The 21,211-nt window shown below is 41.3% G+C and overlaps 2 long non-coding RNA genes across 2 annotated transcripts; one reads left to right on the top strand and one right to left on the bottom strand.

The window, feature by feature from the left end:
- Positions 1-5,542: 5,542 nt before the first annotated feature.
- LOC138924020 (uncharacterized) lies at positions 5,543-14,516 on the bottom strand. Its single transcript, XR_011438487.1, has 2 exons — positions 13,680-14,516; positions 5,543-13,413 (listed from the first exon to the last, which is right to left on the bottom strand). It is a non-coding gene; the product is annotated as an uncharacterized lncRNA (long non-coding RNA).
- On the top strand, positions 12,951-21,198 carry LOC138924021 (uncharacterized). The gene is made up of 3 exons (XR_011438488.1): positions 12,951-13,937; positions 16,722-16,815; positions 18,029-21,198. It is a non-coding gene; the product is annotated as an uncharacterized lncRNA (long non-coding RNA).
- Positions 21,199-21,211: the final 13 nt, after the last annotated feature.

Below are 21,211 nucleotides of genomic sequence, written 5' to 3'. Positions count from 1 at the left end.
CACACCCGGGATCCAAACCAGCGAACCCCCGCCGAGAAGCGGAATGTGCGAACCTAACCGCTGTGCCACCAGGCCGGACCCTTCACTCAGTTTTTAAAAAGGGGTCCAGGACCTAAAAAAAGGCTAAGTAGTTCATTCGTTATTCACTCATTCAGCAAACGCTTTTCAAGTGCTTACTGTATGTGAGGTACTCTACTAGACCCAGAGAATATAATGGAAATGAAATAGACCTTATCCCTACCCCCATAGCACTTACCTTCCAGTGAGATAGACAAATGATAAACAATAAACAAATAATAACACATGGAATAACACCTACGACAGACTGAAAGGAAAAAGAAAACAGGTTAAGGACGGCTGATGTAACTAGACTTTGTATTTCTCTCTTGAGAAAGTCGAAGCCCTCTAGAAACAGACTCAGTTTAACTTTTCTGTTGTAAGTCGAAGGTATGTGGTTAAGTCCCTAAGCCCTCTGCCCCGCCTCCACTTTAATAGGGTTGTTTTGTGCAGCCAGGCTGATGAGATTAACCCTTCATTTCTCCCTGCCTCCCAGGCAGGCAGGATAATTCTAGGTCTCTAGAAGTGAAAGGCAAGTCTGTCTGGTCAGGATCAGCAAAGTACTTTCCCCTGGCAGAATCTCCCTGCTGATTACAGCCGCTTGTGCAAGACTGCAGGCTCTGAAAGCCCCAGAAAGACAAACCACCGAGAAGCATGGGTGAATTTTCAAAATTTGTAGATTCTCATAATGAGGATATTGTTCAGAATTTTATCTCAGATCAAGTTTTGTTAATTGCTGAGTGGACTTTTCATATGTGCACATCTATTGTTCAAAAATGCAAGTGGTTTACACCCCCCCACCCCGCCATTTCCAATCCTTAACAAACTCACAGAACAATATGACATTGTGCAGCTAGAATTGTTGCTAATTTTGAACTGGTGTTGTCCTAAATTCACCTATGGGGGTGAGCAGTAGAAAGAAGGGGTGACTTGTTGAAAGCCTTGCAACCCAATGGCAAAGCTGAAATTTGAATCTAGGATGTCTGACTCTGCTCTCCGTGCGCTAGATTAGATCCACTGCCTTGCTCAGATTACACATGCATGCACACACAATAGTATCGGAATGCTGTGTGGTCCAGTTGATTAGAATCCTCAGGCCTTACTAATTCTAGGGAAAGTGTCACACCATCAACTGAAAGGCTACTTCTGATTTAGGGAAAAACAGACTCTGTTACTTAAACATGAGTGCGTGGTTGTAACATTTTGGAATGAAAACACAAGTAAATGAAATTTAAGAAAAGATGTTGCAGAAATCATGGATACGCTTGGAGGGTGAATAATGAAAAGTAAACGAAGATGTACAATTAAAGTTACCAGCTTAGTATTTGAAGTCTTGTTGATTGTCCAAAGGGGGTCTGAGTTGGTTTGAACTCAGTCAGTGCTTTCTCTTTTCCATTACTTTCTTCCTGCATCTGCATCTTCCATTCCATTTCTCTATTCCATCTATTCATATCTTGGACCAGGTGGGAAGGTGACATCTCCTTCCCCTGAGAGTCTCTTTGGGGTTGGGCTTCAGGTCATGATATTCTAACCTTAGAAATGAGTTAGCTTTTGGGGTCTCCTTTAGACAACATTGCCCTCTGCAATCCCCCAGAGAAGGCCTGGGAAAGTGTCAGAGAAGGAAAAGAGCCTGAGCTGGAGAGAAAGTCAGTCTTCCTTCCCAGGCAGCTAGTGACTATTTCAGGAGAGCCAGGCCCAAGATTTACGCTTATTGTTGAGAAGGAGTCATGGCATAGACTGAAATACATTAGGCACTGTGTCCTCCCATCTGTGAAGTCCATGTAGCATTGGTCCCTGGGCTGGAGGCAGGGAGAGGGGAGTGCTGTCCTATACTAGAAGAGACTGAAAGCCAAACTGAACAGGAGACGCTGCCTTCGTAGTTACTGTGACTCAGCCAATTTCAGGATTTAAGCTCAGGCCTGTCAGACCCTAGATCCACTTTTCTTGGGAAATGCTATCTGTTGTGATACTTATTTCTGGGCAGCAAAAATGCTATTATTTCTATATTGATGATGTTGCTATGTGGCGCGGCTTCTATTACTCTCCGCCCAGACAGCAAGGAGAAAGGGTAGGTGTCACCCAGTTGTCATCATTCAATTCACCCTTTTCTTGTATGTTCTTCTTGTATGTTCTCAGTTGACTGTCACAACGTTCACTCCCTTGACCTCACACATACACACCCAACCCCTCCCTTAGTTTTAAAGCCATGACACGATTTAAATGCTTGTGTGAATTTTCACATGCAGTCTAGTCTTTGTATCGAGTGTACTAAGGCTCAATATTTGCCTAGAGTAAATAAGGAAGTGTTGCTAGGAAAGTCATTCCTTAGGATCGTGTTTATGTCTTAAACTAGGCCAGTACCTTTTGTTATTACACTTGTTTTTTAGTGTGGTATACACAGGCTTGCCTTTCTGACTCCTTATTTCGAATGCATTGTTGGTTGACACTCACCTGTAAGATAAATTTCTACACTTTCTCTAATCAGTGGGCCAAGTTCACATGCCAATTTAGGCTGGTTCATCTGCTCAGTGCTGTGAATGATTTGAATAGGGCCACCTTCTCGGCACTTCTTTGACCCCAATGTATAGGCACACTCTAATCAGGAATGTAGTCGTCTTGGCATGGGAGCTCGCAAACTCCTTACAGGTTTCAGGAGTGCGTGAGCACAGGCGGATGGAGACGAGGGACACATCCACTGGCTTGAAACTCTGGAGACAAATCCTGCTCAATGCCCAGGAGAGCTGGTTTTCTGGTTGAAGTCTCAGGGAGACCAGAAATTCTTGGGGTGTGGGTTATAGAAGCTAGGGCTAGAGATGGAGAAGGGAGAAGGAAGCCATGTGCTAAAGACAAAAATCATAGATGACGGTCTTGATTTTTCTCTCCTTCTTACCCCTCATAACCAACCTATCAGCAAGTCTGCCAGTCCCACCTTCAAAGAGTGTCCTGAGGTCACATCTGTTTCCCTTCACTATCATCACCATGGCCAAGCCTCTGCCATCTCTCACTTAGTCAACCAGATTATTTCCTCCAACTAGTGTCCAGGCATCTTCTCTTGCTGCTTTCTAATTCATTTTCCATGCAGAAGATAGAGACATCTTTCACAATTGCAAATTAGATCACATTATTTCCCTGCTTAAATCCCGTCGTCACCTCCCCGTTGTTCCTAGAAATACATCAAGTTCTCTCCCAAGACCTATAAGCCCCACGTGCTCTGATTCCTGCTAACCTCCTCCAAGTCTTCTCACTCCACTCTCCTCCATAGTCATTGTCCTCCAGATACACTGGAGAAGATTCCCAGCCAAGCATTTTGATGCCTCAGGGCCATTGCTCTCACAGTTCTCTCCGCTTGGAACACTATTGCCCACTTCTTCACCTGGCTGGTTCATTTTTATGTTGCAGGAACCACCCAATCCTCCCTCCTATGAGAGGCCCCAGATGACTTCCTCATCTAAAGTAGCAATACTCCCCATCCCTACCCCAGTTGCTATCTCATCACCATTATTTCACTTCTAGCATTTATCATAATCCAAAATCATCTTCTTTATTTATCTGTTTATGCATTTATTTTCTAGCTTTCACACTAGTATTATGGCAAGAGACATTTCTATCTAGATCTATGCTGTCCAGTATGGTAGCCACTAGACCTGCATGTGGCTATTGAGAACTTGAAATGTGGCTAGTCTGAATTGAGATGTGCTTTAAGTATAAAATATACACCAGAATTTGAAGATTTAGTATGAAAATATCCTAGGGATAAATTTATACTAATTACATGTTGAAATGATAATATTTTGGATACATTAGGTTAAATAAAATATAAAAATTATCACTTTTTTCTTTTTACTTTTTTAATGTGGCTACTAGAAATTTTAAATTACATATGTATGTAGGGGAGGAAAACTTTTCCCTTCTCCCCTTCTAGGTTCTTTGTCTGGCCTAATAATTAGATTGACATAGACAGATTACCAGGAGAAAAACAGATTTAATTTTGTATATATGGGAACACCAAAGACATGAGGCTGTCTGACAGTCAGGCATTTGAGACTTATAAGCCATCCTGAGTTAAGAATAAGTGGGTAGGGGCCTGAAACTTCAAAGGGAAGTGAAATAATTCACAGGAAGTTGGGAAGAGCAAATGTTTGGTACACAAATGTTTGCCATGCCATGTAGATAAGTCTTTCCAATGTAAAAAGTTATCTTTTGTAATAGCTTTCTTCCTGGTACAGGCCCGCTATCTAAATTCTTTTAGGCAGTTAAGAGGAAAGTAAAATGCTCTTCTTGAGTCTGTGGGGCCTTGATTGTCTTCAGCTTAAAATAGCCTACATATCAAAGTGGCACATTCTGGGGCAGCCTGCCCTGAACCTCATCAGTTCCCTCCTCTGAAACTGCCCTGGAAGTTTCACATATTAAAGGCTGAGCTGGTAGATTGCTCCATTATTTCACTGAATTAATCTCTGAGTCTTTGAAATTAAACAGCTGTGCCTCGTTTCAGGAGGTGGGGACGGAGGTGGCCTAAGTTAGGTTTATGGTGCTAGCAATCCGGTATTTAAAAAGAGGCATATATACGGAAACAAAAAGAAATGTTTAATGAGTGGGGCAAATTATAAACCAGTTTCTGAGTTCTGAGGATAACCAGGCAAGAAGATTTCTAGATGTCAGGCTCAAAACATCTTCAGATAGAATGAGGGCAGGCAGTGACAATCTGACAAATTTTCCCGGTTTTCAATTTGAACATCTATGGTGATCTTTTTGAGTGGTCCACACGGCAACTGGAATATTGTCTGTCTGTGAGCCATTGTTATGAGTTCCTTGAGATTATCTAAGGTTGTCCAACTTTAGCTTGCCTGGCTTTAGAAAAACGGCAGCTTTAGTCCTCAATGATTCCAAGTCAGAAAGGTGGGAGAAAAATTGGAAACGTTAGTTTAGAGAGTTGTAGCTACATATTAGAGGTAATTAGAAGAATTCAGGATCTAGTTGAGTTTACAGGTAGAAAACAAAACCTCAAAGACAATTAACAGAAGTAGAGTCTAATCTCCACAAGTGAATATAGTAGTTTGTACTGAAATGTAATTTTTTTTCTCTACAATTACCCTCTGTTCTATCAAAGATAACCATAGTAAGACTAATATGTTTGTTGGGGCTGGCCTGGTGGTGCAGCGGTTAAGTTTGCATGTTCCGCTTTGGTGGCCCAGGGTTCGCTGGTTCAGATCCCGGGTGTGGACATGGCACCACTTGGAAAGCCATGCTTTGGCTGGCATCCCACATATAAAGTGGAGGAAGATGGGTGTGGATGTTAGCTCAGGGCCAGTCTTCCTCAGCAAAAAGAGGAGGATTGGCAGCAGATGTTAGCTCAGGGCTAATCTTCCTCAAAAAAAAAAAAAAAAAAGACTAATAAGTTTGCAAATTAAGTCTAGTTTCAATAAACTTGGCTTGATTATTTACATAAGTGTAGCAAGAATAACAGTGACCATTTAGAATCTTTTAATATGCTTTACTGGAACTTTTCATAAGGAATCTTGGATTGGACTTTAAAAGACTCTTAAGGCTAAGAAGCCAAGCCAAGGACTTGCCATCAGACCTCAGATGCAATACCTATAGATTTGGGTTAATTCCTCTCTTCTTAAGGTCCCCAAAATATTCTGAGGTTCCTGGGCCTTCCAGGAAGTGACCTTCCTTACTCACCTGGTAAGGCTGACAGGAACCCCATAAACAAGATACCAGACTGATATTTCCAAGGGGCTTTATTGGCTCTGTAAAGTCAATCTTAGTTCCTTAAAGATGTCTGATCATATCTGAGTCTATGTATGTCTCTTTGAAATATGACATTCTAGTCAAAGCTTTGGTAATATAACAAATGTTTCCAATTGTATACTGTTACAAGAAGAACAGATTCTTATTGAATTTATGCAAATAACTATATTGCCATGAAAATATAGGAATACTCACTGAGAGTTTCTAAATTCTGGAGGGATCAGGTAGGGAGAAAACTAGTAACTGTTTCATAACAATTCATTCATAAAAGGTATATTTTACCAAATTGCCTACGGCATAGATAGCTTAAGAGAAAAAGTTTCCTTAAATCAGGGAAAGCAAGACATTAGACAACCAGCAATATTTCAAACAAGAAGTCGAAAAAAATATAATTATCCTCCTCAGTTAATTCAGCCACATGTTATTAATTTTTATTCTACTTGAATCCAGTTTTTCCACTAGTTTGGAAATTCTTACCCAGTTCAGTTGTATTATCTTAAAGTTATCAGAAAGTTGTATTTGTCAAAAGTCCTCTTCTTGAATCACCTTGAAGAGGAATTACTTTTGCAAGGACACTTTTGTGAAGCATCAGAGTAAAACAATAACTCTCTGTAAATGACAAAAGACTGAAAAATGCACACTATTAAAGATTTGGTGAGAGTTCATTATAATGCAAGTGACAAGGAAATTTGCTTATCTCTGTAACATAGGACACTTTATGATAATAATTGGGATTATGACTGATAACATTAAACCAGGACATATTAGATTTCTAGGAATTTCACATAATTTCTGAAACACTTATATCATATACCTATACAGACACAACGTAAAGAAGTCTTGGTATTCCTTCTTACTTTACAATGCTTCCCATGTAATTTAATATACCATATAAGCCTAATTTTGTTAGCATCTCCCTTTTTTTCCTTTGATTTTTCTCCCCAATTCCCCCCAGTACATAGCTGTACATTCTAGTTGTGGGTCCTTCTAGTTGTGGCATGTGGGATGCCACCTCAGTGAGGCCCAGTGAGTGGTGCCATGTCTGCACCCAGGATCCAAACCAGCAAAACCCCAGGCCGCTGAAGCGGAGCATGAGAACTTAACCACACAGCCACAGGGCAGGCCCAGCATCTCCCTTTTTGTAAAGAGAGAGAACAAATCCTTTGTGACATTTCAAGGGCCCTCTGGAAATTTCAAAGTTAGTTCAGGGTCAGAAAGACTTCATTTAGAATTTGATTTTTGGGAAGTTTTTCAAAAACAACAAAAAGCTTTTAAAACGCTTGGTCAGATAGAATCAAAGTAAAGCAATAAGTGGTAAAACATAAGTAAGTAAAGACAAGTAAACAATAAATTTACATAACTTAAGTAAAACAATACTATTGTTTACTTAAGTAAAACAATACTTAGCTATCTATTTAACCAGAGTGACAAAGATTTCCCAGGCAAATATAGAGGATTACACAGCTCTGAACAAAACTTAGCTCTTTTAATATTGAGAGAACTAGGTTTAAGTAATAAAAGATGCTTTGAAACACAGGAAATTATTTTGGTAAGACACAAAATCTTTGTTTTCTAGGCAGATCACTTAAAACGTAAAGGAAAATCTTTCACAGTATCTTATTAAGAGCAGACCAATAGTCCAAGAAAACTTTGTTCTTTTATCAGATGAAAGAAAATTAAGTTCCAGTTTTATAGAAGTACACTATTGATATTAAAGCTGAGTGTTACAACTCTTATAACAAATTCTTTCAATCTTATCCAGCTTGATCACACATAAAATTCCTTTCCCCAGGATTCCTCTTCCACAAACCTTCTACAAGTTTTTTTTCATTTTTATTTTGTCCTATGTTTTTCCTCTTTCCTATTTTGAAATAGCCAGAAATAATTAGCCTCTCTTTGGGACAAAATTATTTTATTTTCCCTCAGCAAAATGCATTTCCGTTTCTCATACTTTAGCTGAAAACACACATATTCCTTGTCTATGGAGATATTTTCTTTATTATTTCTAGTAGCTTTTAATTACACATTTTAGAATTTTTAACTCTTAAAAATGTTAACCCAAAAGTAAGCAATTGTGAACTCTCTGTTATAGCTGTATTCTTTAGCTTAGCAAATTTATGAACACATATCATAATTTCTAGAGATATACTTCTTCATAGTACAGTTTTTCAATGTGATACGAAAAATGTTTATAACAGACCCAAATATCTTTGTTTCTCTGTAATAAAAAAGCCAAAAGTAGATAAACATATATATACAGTAATTAATGTTTCTGTATTTTATCTTATTTGGAAATGATCTAGATAATTAATGAATTTCCATCCTTTAATTTAACTTAGCAAAACTCTAAGAGTATAAGTTACCAGTGATTTAAGAAACTGTTTAAGTAGACACATACTAAAACAATTATTGTTAAAAGTTCACCTAAAAACTCTTATCTCACTTACATCTATTTAGTTCATTTGTTCTTAACAACCAGATTACTCATGAAAATTTCATGAGACATTAAAGCAGTTAGTCATCACCTTAAGTCATTTTTTTTTGCTGACAAATTTTGTAACAGAGATAGCAAGAGCGTATTTGACTTTCAGTAAACCTAAGTGGAATAAAAACGTTATACTTAATGTTGATAACTCTAAAGACATACCTGTATTAATTAAACCAACAAAATTAGCCTAGCTTTTATTTACTGAAAATTATCCAAGATCATGTGAACTTGAAAAGCATTTGGGTTAGTTTTGATTATATATTTAGTTTATTTAAATGCTTGATTTACTTTAAGCTAATCATATAGAGCTCTTTTACAAATTAATTTGGCAATACCATCCAAAGTAAAAAAAATCATACCTGTAACATACGTGCATAGACATACATAAACATCCTGACAGACACAAACAGAGATTGCATAGCTTTAATTCTAAAACTTTAGTCATGACTCAAGTACAATACAAAATTCACTAGTTTATAAATAATTGTGTCTCTGGCAGATGGAATGAGTTAAGGTTACCCACTTAAAAGATTTTTTTTGCTAATATTTGTGGAGAAGACTTTTAAGATTTGTATTTGCCCTTGAGGAGTAATCTTAAGGAGGCTGTGGTCTAGAGTTTGGGTAAGAGAGTCTTTCTAGAAGTTTGTATTTTTAAAAAGTCTCTTTCCTCTTTTTTCTTCTTCAGTCTCAAGCAAGTTTTAGTTGCCTCCTGGGATGTTTACATTTCAAAGACATGGTAAGATTTACGTCTTCAAGGGACAGAGAAAGAATGCAAGTTTTGGGGCTGGCCCCGTGGCCGAGTGGTTAAGTTCGCGCGCTCCGCTGCAGGCGGCCCAGTGTTTCGTTAGTTCGAATCCTGGGCGCGGACATGGCACTGCTCATCAGACCACACTGAGGCAGCGTCCCACATGCCACAACTAGAAGAACCCACAACGAAGAATACACAACTATGTACCGGGGGGCGTTGGGGAGAAAAAGGAAAAAGTAAAATCTTTAAAAAAAAAAAAAAAAAAGAATGCAAGTTTTTCCTCAGAGTTTTGGGACGTATTTGTCTATTATCAGAAGTCTAGGGTAATTACTATTTAAAATTTTTCTTCTTTTTCTTAAGTATGGGAAATTTTGTTTCTGATATCTTGATCTTTTATAATATCTACATGCATTTTGAGAGGAATAGGAATAATCTCAAAAATAGTTTTGAGATTGGTAAAGATAGGTGGGCTTTGAATTGCTTCTAGAGTTGCATTTCTGGTTTTGTAGAGACTTGTAAGACAAAGACAGTTGCTTCTATTGGCCCCTGAACATTGGCCTCCAGCTGATCCATTTCCTGATTACTTGCCTGGGAATTTGCTTAGGAAACAGGGTCATTTTTTTTTTTTGAGGAAGATTAGCCCTAAGCTAACATCTGCTGCCAATCCTCCTCTTTTTGCTGAGGAAGACTGGCCCTGAGCTAACATCTGCTGCCAATCCTCCTCTTTTTGCTGAGGAAGACTGGCCCTGAGCTAACATCCATGCCTATCTTCCTCTACTTTTTTTAATCTGTGGGATGCCTACCACAGGATGGCTTGCCAAGCAGTGCCATGTCCGCACCCAGGATCTGAACCAGCAAACCCCAGGCCACCGAAGTGGAAATTGCAAACTTAACCACTGCGCCACCGGGCCGGTCCTGGAAACAGGGTGATTTTTATGATGGAGAATTTACAGTGGATTTTGTTTTAAGTCTAATTTCTGTTCTTTCATCTTGTTAAGGGAATCCCCAAGGCTAGCTGTTATTTTCCTTTGTATCCACTTTATAATTTTGTCTTTCTATAGGTACCAATAAGACAATTGTTTATGATGAGAGCTCTCTAAAAATTCTTTTCTTTTAAATGCAGCCCATTCAAAGGATCCATAAAAGGATCTAGTAAACTCAACCGTGACCCAACCAATAAACCTTTTTATGGCTTAACTAAGAATACAAGAGATGTCCCACAAGAGAGTGCAAAAAACGCAGCTCTTACAAAACTCAGAGAGTTCACTCCTGAGTTAGCCTAAGAGAACAAAGGCTTTTGTTGTCCCAGGCAGTAAGAATCGTATAGTGAAAATGGCGTCTCTGGTCTCTCATGGGGATGTGAGACACCTCTAGTCACAGACCCACTGACCTGTGACACTGAGCAGGTGCTACTGGAATGAGACTTTTCTAGCACTAACAAGATAACAAAGGTTGAGACGACAAAGGCTCCTTTAGGACTGGGACCACTTATAACAAAGTCCCCTGAGAGCTGGCATGGCCAGATAAAGAGAATGCTGCTTGTGACTTCAGGTCTCAGAATCCCGGTCTATTCTACTGGCCGTCAGATGCACACTGGTGTGTGCACCTTCTGGATGGCAGAGGACAGAGAGACTATTCTCACTGGTCACAAACTAAGCTCTCAGGACAAAGATGAAAGGAAAACCTTATCAGACCTATGGTTTCCTGACAAATGACACAAAAGACAGAGACAAAAGAAAACACTGATCATCTCTAGGAAGAACAGTATCGATAGAAAGCAAGAGTACTCATAACAAATCTTTATCAGATTCTCTACACCTAAGAAACAAATTCACAAAAATATTTTCTCCTACTAGTCTAAATTTCAAAAAAGGAAAGGACTCTCATCGCTCTCACTTCCACCAGACCCAGCAGGCAGAGATCCAGGGGACTGATGCAGTAAGAATTCTTACCTTCAGCCAGCACTTGTCAGATGCTCCAGGATCTCAGCTGCAGCAGCCTTGGAGCAAGCAGCATCCAGCCAGTGAAGTCTCCTGGCTGACTTGCCAAAACTGTAGGGGAGAAAAACTCCTTTCTTCCTTTATAGGTTCTTTGGCTGGCCTAATAGTTAAGTTGACATAAGGCAGATTAACAGGAGAAAAATAGATTTAATTTTGTATGTATGGTAACTCCAAAGATGTAAGGCTCTCTGATCGTCAGGCAATTGAGACTTATAAGCCATCCTGAGCTAAGGAGAAAGGCGTAGCTGTCTGGAACTGCAAAGGGGAGGATAATAATTCACAGAAATTTGGGAAGAGCAAATGTTTGGTACACAAATGTTTCGCACGCCATGCAGATAATTCCTTCCAATGTACAAAGTTTTCTCCAGTAATAGCTCTCTTCCTGGTACAGGCCCCCTGTCTAAGTTCTTTTAGGCAATTAAGGGGGAGGTAAAAAGCTCTTCTTGAGTCTGTTGGGCCTCATTGTCTTTAGCTGAAAATAATCTACATTCCAGGGCTGGCCTGGTGGTGTAGCGGTTAAGTTCACACACTCCACTTCGGCAGGCTGGGGTTTGCATATTTGGACCCCAGGCTCGGACCTACACATCCCTCACCAAGCCATGCTGTAGTGGCATCCCACATACAAAATAGAGGAAGATTGGCACAGATGTTAGCTTAGGGTTAGTCTTCCTCACACACACACACACACACACAAATAATGACAATCTACATGCCAAAGTGACACGTTCTAGGGTGGCCTGCCCTGAACACCATCATATGCTCACATTATATTTCTATTGGCCAAGTCTAACATGGATCACTGTAGCTCTCCTCAATGTGCATTAAATACTTGTCTACTGAATAGCTGTTTATTTGCTTTCCCTTCTCCTTTGAAATTTACCAAAGATAAGTGGCTTCTAGAATTGTCAACCATTCTTCATTTCTCTTCTATCTGTTCTGAATTAGGAGAAAGACAAAGCAAAATTCAATACTAACAGAGACAATATCAATAGAAGATATCCACTGAGCCATTCAGCCCCTAGCAGAAAGCCAAGGAAGGCAAGCTGGGATTAGGGAGTGAGTGGCTAACTGGGGATGGTGGCAGGATGGAGTGAGCAGTCTCTTAGGCCTAGGAGGTGACATAAGCAATTTTCCCAGGACCATTTTGACACAAGCAATAAACCAAGTAAACAAGGTGGAAGGTAGCTGGAATCTGGTCTCAGTCAGTTCTGGCGTGATTCTCCCTTATCACGTGAGCCAAGGGGCTGGCGGAGAAGTCTCCTCATTCACTGGCTCCCCTGAAAAACACAGCTTTCTGCTTGTGTGGTAGGAGGAATTGCAGAATTTGGAGAGTCGAAGTTGGGTGGGGGAAGGGAAATAACCGAGAATTGGAAAAGCCCTAATGATTTTTTTTTCTAGCTCTCTTTTTATGGGCTTCTGGAGTTAGAAGGAGATTAAAACTTCAAGTTAGGGGGAGTAAAAACTCTTAGCTAACTCATTAGCTGGATTTATCTGATTAATCCTGGGGTGCCTGGGTCACAATTCAATCAAACAAATGTACTGAAGTATGAAGAGTTAAAAGTGTTTTGAAGCGAGACAGGCCCTACCCCTGTTCCTTGGATAGGGGAGTGGGTGGGAGAGGGTGGGAAGGAATGAGATAGGGCCAGGAGCTGCCTGTTCTGGGAGCAACAAAGCGGAAAGAGCCCCCAGGCCAGCTGGAGAGGGCCCAAGACTTTGCTCCCTTCACAGATCTGAGTTTCCCATTCTAGCTTTACTTTCTTTCAACTCCACTCATTCATTCATTCATTCATTCCGCAAACATTGAGGGCCTACTATGCATTAGGCCTTTGCTAGCACTATAAATTGAGTAGAAGATTGAACAAAATATATGAGATCTTCAACTTCTTGAAACTTACATTCTGGTGGAAGAGCAGACGATTAAAATGTAAACAAAGCAAATGTAAACTAAGTTCCTGAAAGCAGTTAAACTGTTTGCCCAGTGAGCAAGGAAGTCCTCTCTGAGGAAGCAACATTGACTCCAAGGTCTGGAGGGAAGGATTACTCGCTGCCTCTTTGACATCATGGAGATTTTATGTGTGCATTTATTCAGTCATCAAACATTTCTTGAGTGCCTTTTATGGCCAGGCTCTCTGCTGGGCACTGCTGAAAAAAGATGAATAAGTCAGGGACTCCGCCCTAGAGGAATTTATGATCAAGTGGAGGAGACTGACAAGTCAACAAGAAAGCAATTGCAGTGGCAATTCAACACAGCTGATCCAGATGATCTCTAAGGCGCATTCCTGTGTCTAAACATTCTCCTGTTGAATAAGTTCTTGCTGTATGTGTGGTACTTTGGGATGCCCGTTTTCTCCAAGGACTGGATAATTCAACTGTCAATAGAAAGCATGCATATATGAAATATTAAGACCTCAGAAGCCAGCCTGTAGCAAATTATTCCTATGTTCTCAGCTCAGCCCCTATCTACCCAGAGAGATTTAAGGATTTAAAGCCTTTTAAATCAATCAGGCCTAGCACCTCTCCATTAACCATTTTTAAATCCCCTCCAGTTTATGGCAAGTTGTACCTGCATTGCCCTTTTCGGCAGGGCCCTCTGAGAGGGTCTGGAATGAGGATTTAGGTACTGCCCATCTGTTACCTGCTCTGGGTAAGACGCCTCCTGAGTCTCAGCTGCTCCATCTGTAGTCTTCAATCTACGCAAACTGGGGTCTATTCTGAGTTCCAGGGAGGAGCAGGGGCAGCACACTGGAAAATTAGTTGATATCCTGGAAGCAAAAGCCCAGAGGGAGGTTGCTCTTGCTGTGGACTTCTAGAGTTGCTGACTGTGCTTTGAGAAACCTCAAATATTGCCTTAAGATCGTTAGCAGGGAAGAAAGTGCTTCATCTGAACGATCAGGTAGGCGGATCCCCCCCTTCCTCCTTTTATCACTTCTCTGTAGCAATGTGAAATCCCAACCACTCCATCCCTTTGATGTTTTGCTGAAATCACTTCCACTAAGTTCCCCAGTGACCTCCATTTTGCCGAGTCCATATCCACTTTTGCCTGGGGAGTATCATCATCTCTTGAAATTCTGTCTTCCTTTGGCTTTTTAGGGCATCTCTCTTCCTTGGTTCTCCTCCTACATTTCCAGCTGAGCATCTTTTAATCTCCTCCACCTCTTTGGCTGAAATTCACACCCAGAAATCTTTGATTCCAAAGCCTGCGCCCTCGGCCATACACCCTGCTGCATGCACGACACTACAATATCCTTACCTCGTGCTTACAACAGGTGTAGGTTGGGGAAGCCTGGATGCAGTGGGTTGGGGCAGGGATGGGAGATGGTCTCTGCGCCTGTTTGCAGGATTTGGAACTAGGACAAAGCTGCTTTAGCCACAGCTGGCGGTGGGCTGCGTCTGGCCTACTCTAGGAAGTCGCTGCCTCTGGATGGCGTACTGTTCTGAGTCAAGTCAAGAGATTACCTCCACAATAGTTCTTTTCCTCAGCTTCCCACCCCCTCCAAACCTGCTTCTTTACCACCCTCCCACTTTCTGCAAATCATCTTCAACACCATCCAAATTTGACCTCAACAGTTCCTACTTAAAATCCTCCCATAAATCCTCCTTGCGTTCAGGATAAAACCCAATTCTTCGCACTCCTTTGCTGACACACAGAGCCCTTCCTGGATAGGGTCCCACCCCCCCTCCTCGGCTCAGTCCCCCACCTGTGACTAGGCTCAGCTACACTGTGTGGTCTGCTGGCCCTCTCCATCTTCCGGGCTGCTGGAATCCCTGCCTGGAAGGCTTTCCCAACACCCGCCTTCTTAACCCCACACCTACCCTGATGGTGTGCATATCACCTCCTCCAGGAAGCCTGGTCTGACTTCCGCAGGCTGGGCTAAAAGGCTCCTCTTGTGTGCTCCCGGCATACTTTATTTACACTTTGCTATCTACTCACTTGTTATTGCTCCCTTCTTATTGTGTTTGGTTCATCTGCTAGCCTGGCTCCTTCTCAACTACTTGAACTTAGGCAAGTTACTTAACCTCTTAATACCTCAATTTGCTCATCTATGAAAGGGGGTGAAAACAATATCTACCTCATGAATATGCTGTGAAGATTAAAGGTACTGAAAATATATTACAGTATATATTAAATATTAGAATGTATTATTATTATTATTTGAGGAAGATTAGCCCTGAGATAACTGCTGCCAATCCTCCTCTTTTTGCCGAGGAAGACTGGCCCTGAGCTAACATCCATGCCCATCTTCCTCCACTTTATATGTGGGACTCCTACCACAGCATGGCTTTTGCCAAGCAGTGTCATGTCCGCACTGGGAATCTGAACCGGTGAACCGTGGGCCGCCAAGAAGCGGAACATGCACACTTAACTGCTGTGCCACCAGGCAGGCCCCAGAATGTATTATTTTATATTATTATATATCCTATCTCAAAACATATATTAAAACATATCTTAAAATGCTTTGTGCAATGCCTTGCATAGTGTAAACGTGAAATAAATGTCACTGTTAATTCTGACTTATTCAATATTTAGCATACCGCCTAGCATCTGGTAGATATTCAGTAGACACTTGGTCTACATCTCTCCCCTTTTTTCAATGTTGACTTTGCCACTTGGTTCTCAATTCTTTTTGTTTGTTTTTTTTTTTTTTTGCTTTTCAAAAACTGAGTAAGGTGAGAGGGAAAGGGGAAACAAAGATATTTGCATTGACTCATAGAGATTTCTCAGCCCTGAGCTGTGGTCCAGCTCCCAAGGGGTGCAGGGAGATGTTATTTCTGTAGATAAGAGAGCTTTGGCACCAACCCTCGTCTTTCCCACTGGTCCACACCCCTTGCTCCCTGTAGAGATCCCTTCCTGCTTTTACTGCCTCCTCTGTCTGCTCCTGAGCTCTTTGAAGATTTTCAAAGAATGTGGTGGTAGCGGTGGTGGTATGGAGAGGAGGGGAGTTTGTATGTGACTTACAGGAAAAATCCAACTTTCTGAGACAGTCCCAGGAGAGCTGAGGTTGTGTACTTTCCCTGAGGGCCCGAAGCCTCCAAGAGCTTTACCTGAACAGGAGTATCCAACCAATGCTGTAAGGCAGAGGGGCAATCATTCTTTTCCATGTTCTTCTTGAGCATTTGGAAGTACTGAGAATAGAGTTCATTCATCAGATAAGAGTTCAGGGGGGTCGGGAGCTGGACTAGATGAAGTCATTACTATGATTCTATTTTCCAAACCAAAATAGGACAAAGTATGGCACAAAAGAATTGTTGAGATCCTGATTTGTGATTTTATTTATGTAAAAGATCATGCAAAGATATAAAACAATGAAATCACATTGAATGAACTGTCTTTATTAAAGACCATAATTACACAAAAAAGTGCCATTAAAAATATTTTAATGTTTGTAATATTTCACAATAAAGAAGGTTTAATTCAAGTCTTTTGCATTGAATTGTCTGTTTTTAACTACTGATTTCCAGATGTTCTTTAAGAATTCTGGCTATGATTGCAAATATATTTTCTCACTCAGTGGCTTGCTTTTCATTCTCTTAATGGTGTCCTTTGATGAACAGAATATTTAAATTTCAAGGACGTCTATGTTATCACTCTTTCCCTTTACAGATAGTCTTTTTTGTGCTCTGTTTAGAAGTCTTTGCCTATCCCAAGGTCATGACAATATTCTATGTCTTCTTCTAGAAGCTGTATTATAGAAGAGAATGTCCAGATGGCTAATAAGCACATGAAAGGATGCTCAACATCGTTATTCTTCAGGGAAATACAAATGAAAACTGTAAGGAGGTACCTCTATACCAGAATGGCTAAAAAAACAAATAGATAAAACAAAAACATACATTTCCAAGTGTTAGAGAGGACGTGGAGCAACTGGAACTCTCATATTCTGCTCGTGGGTGGGTAAATTGACACAGTAAATTAGTACGATCACATTGGAAAACTTTTTATCAATATCTATTAAACCTCAACACAAGCTTACCCCATGACTTAACATTGAACTTCTGAATTGCTTATATTTGTGTGTTTGAAGAATGAAGCTCACTCAGTCATTATGATGCTCACTGATCTGATTCATTCTGATATTTGCAGGTATTCAGAGTTGCTGTGAAATGTCAACAATTTATGAGGGCTGGGATATGTAAATTTAATATAGCCCCAGGAAATACAAGGAGTAGAGTTAGAGGACCTCTAAGATCCCTTCTGGGCCAAGACATAATGAATTGTCTGAGATCATGTATAGTAATGATAATATTATCCTTTGATTAGAAAAGCAGTAAGATATAAGACTTATTTGAGGTATTTGTAATAAGGAGAGTATAGCTATGTAGAATGTTTTGAATTTCTCTTTAGGAATGTTGACTGGATTTACATTGACTTTGCATTTTTCTGCAGAAAACATTCTAAATATTTGGATCTTGTGTTACACCTTTCAAAGATCTTTTCCATATATTACGATTTGCTACTTACAGCACGTTAAATGAATGAATGAACAAAAGAAAATACCATTAATTTTTTTGTGCTCAGTGCTAGGGTTAGAGCAACGAAGCTGGACCAGCTCTCTGCCCTGATGGGCACTAATATTCTAGTAGGAGAGACTGATCTTCAGCAAGTATAGGCATAGGCGTGCTAGGAAAGGGACATATGGTCTCATCAAAGGGGTCTAACCTTGCCTAAGGATTGCAAAGAGTTCCCTGAAGAAGCTGAGATGAGCTCAGGGTTGCTGGATAAAATGGGAAAATGGAGATCATTTGCACAGAGGGAAGCATAGGGAACAGCATGTTGCTTTGGAAGGGAAAAGAATCCAATCGGTTGGACAAAGGAATTTGAGGAGAGATCTAGAAACTATTAGATGTGGAGGGCCCTGTTTGCCCTATTAAGGATCCTGGACTTTACCCCAGGGCAAGGTGAAGCCACTAGAGGTTTAAGCAAGTAGGTTAATCGTATTATAAGAAAATCAAACTGGAATAAGGACAACTGTCTCCTTTTGGCAGGACCTGTGGATAAGAAGTAAAGCTGGAACTAGACTGCAGCTCTCCAGGGGCCTGGCCCCTACGGCCCTAACTTCTCTGCTCTTCGTCAATCTCAGACTAAAGTGAAAAAGGAAACTGGGTGTTAGAAGCTGAGCTTAAGAGTGCGGCTGGTCCCCTTTCTCTTCTTTCCAGGTACCACGCCGTATGCTGGAGAGAGGAGGGCTGACTCCTGGCACGGATTCACAGCAGACCCCTTTACAGAGAAGCCCACCCTGCAAGGCTTACCCCCACAGCAAGACTTTTTAATCCTTTTTATTGATTTTATCTAAAAATACTTTTTAGGCAAGAACCAAAATCCCTCAAATCATAGGTTTCCATAAGGCCCACTTGGAATTCTGTAAAAGAGTAAATGTCATCTTGGAGAGTTGTAAAAGTCAATTGGTCTGTTTCTAGAACACAGTGCCTAGGGTGAATGACTAGGAAAGCAGAGGTGTTTTCCAGGACAGAAAATTGGTTTTTGAGAGGAAAATTAAAAAAGAAGAAACTAGGAAGGCATAAAGTAGTTGTAGAAATTCACTTCTTGAAGTGCACTCTATGCTCCTACTTCTTCAGATCCACTGACTCCTGAACCCACGGGGATTTGCCTCCTGTTCCTACTACTTCTCTGAAACTGAAAAGCTCACCGATCGCTCCCTCTTGCAAACTCAACAGCTTCTTTTTGGTGCTCATCGAAAACCATTTGTCTGTCCTGGAAAACACCTCGGCTTTTCAAGTCACCAACCTTGGGCACTGAGCTCTGGAAACAGGCAGACTGATTTTTATAAATCTCCAAGGTGGCACTTAACTCTTTTACAGAATTCCAACTGGGCCTTATGGGAACCCATTATTTGAGGGATTTTTGCTCTTTGCATTTTATTTATTTAAAAACTTTATTTATTTTTGAGGAAGATTAGCCCTGAGCTAACATCCGCTGCCAATCCTCCACTTTTTGCTGAGGAAGCCTGGCCCTGAGCTAACATTTGTGCCCATCTTCCTTTACTTTATATGTGGGACGCCTACCACAGCATGGCTTTTTGCCAAGCGGTGCCATGTCTACACCTGGGATCTGAACCGGCGAACCCTGGGGCAGTCGAGAAGCAGAACTGCAAACTTAACTGCTGCGCCACCTGGCCAGCCCCTGCTCTTTGCATTTTAATCCTGTTGACCTTCCTCTCCCTTGGAGGAGAAGCTTTCTTCTCCATAGCTTCCATGACTCTCATCATTCTCGATTCTCCTATTTTCCCATCTCTAGTTGATTTCTCTTGTTTTGCACCCCACTAAATGCTAATACTCCCTAGGGTTCTAATTATAGTTTTTTCCTTTCACATTTGCTAAAATGTGGATGCACTGACCTTGAAGTGGATGCAGTGTCCCTGAAAGTGGATGTAGTGTTCGTGAAGTTGTATGCAGTGCCCTGCAGTGGAGGCAGTGTCCATGAAGGTGGGAGCAGTGCCCCCAAGGTGGATGCAGTGTCAAAGAAGGTGGATGCAGTGCTTTCGGATGCATGCATCATTGACTGATGATTCTTAAATGTCTATTTTTAGCTCCTACATCTCCTGGGCTCTAGACTTAGAGTGTCAATAATTGCCTACTGGATTTGTTCACCTGGATGACCTAAAATTGTGTCATCTTCCACAAGTCTAATTCAAAACTAATTATGCACAAGTATCAGCCTCATCCGCAGTAGAACTGCTACTCCTCTAATCTCTTCTGTTTTAGTTCATGGCACCAATACCTGTCCAGGTACCCAGTCCAGAAACCTGGGATTCATCCTTGAACACCGTCCCCTCCCTGCCCTGAGAGCTCAGTATGTCATGAAGTCCTGTTAAGTCTGCATCCCAGATCCCTCTTCCTGCCCCACTTCTCCATCACCCATGACTTGTTTTTAACCCAGAATTTCCCTGTGCCAATGATCACTTCAAAGCACACCTCTGATGATGTCGCTCCCTTCTTTTAAGTCTATGAAGTCTCTCCATCACCTCCAGAAAAAAGCGTCACCTCCCACTGTGGCACATAGGCTCATCCACAGACTCGTCCCAGCTTACTTCCCAAACGTCTGCCTGCATACCCCCTCTGCTTCAAAACGCCGTTGGTGTCTCTGCATTTGCCCTTGCTGCTTTCCCGTACCTCCAGGGCTTCACCCTCTCTTCATACCCAACAAACTCTTCTCCATTCTTCAAAGCTGTCGCCTCTCAGTGACTTTTCCTGATGCTCCTCTTCATACCCCAACAGAAGAAATTCTTTTCTTTGCTCCCTCAGTACTTTGTCCGGACCTCTATTTTCACCATTATTGCATTGTTTTATGACTATTTGCCTTATTGTTGATCTCTTCCTCTCTCAGGGAGGGACCTTTCCTTATTCATCACTGTAATCCCCAAAGTGCCTGGCATATAGTCAGCACTCAATAGTGTATATGTTTTAATGCTTCCTCCCTCTTTTGTTTCTGATCCCTTTCCAGTAAACTGATTAAAGGTGTAGACAAAGCCCAACTCATATTTTTCCCAGCTGAGCCTATGCAAATGGACACAGCAGGCCCTGAGAAACAGCAATGAGAGTGAAAGATCAAGGGCTGGGAAAACAAAGAACACATTGAGTTTCTTCAGTAGGGGTGACTGAGATTGCACCACCCCCAAGTGCTTGCTCAGAAAGTAACAGCAATGCTTTATAGCTCATTCCTGTCATACCCTTGCCAAAGTGCAGGCTCCTGGTGTTAACAACTTCATGGTGAATGAGCCAAAAGGTGTATGTGGATGCTGGTGGGCACATTTTTGGTGACAGAGGGGAAGGTATGATCTCATCTGGGAGGTGGGAAGCATGGCTGGAATTGGGTCCCCTGCTGCAGGGTTGACCAACTTTTTCTGCAAAGGGCCAGATAGTATCTGAAGCTTTGTGGGTCCTATGTAAAAGCAGCCATAGAAGATATATAAACAAATGAGCATGGTTGTGTTCTAGAAAAACTTTACTCAGGGACACTGAAATGTGAATTTCACATCCTTTTCACATGTTGCAAAATATTATTCTTCTTTTGATTTTTTTCTTCTAACTATTTAAAAATGTAAAACACATCCTTAGCTCTTGGGCCGTATGAAAGTAGGCGCCAGGCGGGGTTGGGTCACAGGCCATGGTTTGCTCTCTCTGCTGTAGTGCTCGGTCCATCACTACGCT

This window comes from Equus caballus, chromosome 5 (assembly GCF_041296265.1).
Source record: "Equus caballus isolate H_3958 breed thoroughbred chromosome 5, TB-T2T, whole genome shotgun sequence".
Lineage (NCBI taxonomy): Eukaryota > Metazoa > Chordata > Mammalia > Perissodactyla > Equidae > Equus > Equus caballus.
The sequence above is the reverse complement of the archived record's forward strand: the minus strand, read 5'-3'. Positions and strand labels throughout refer to the sequence as shown.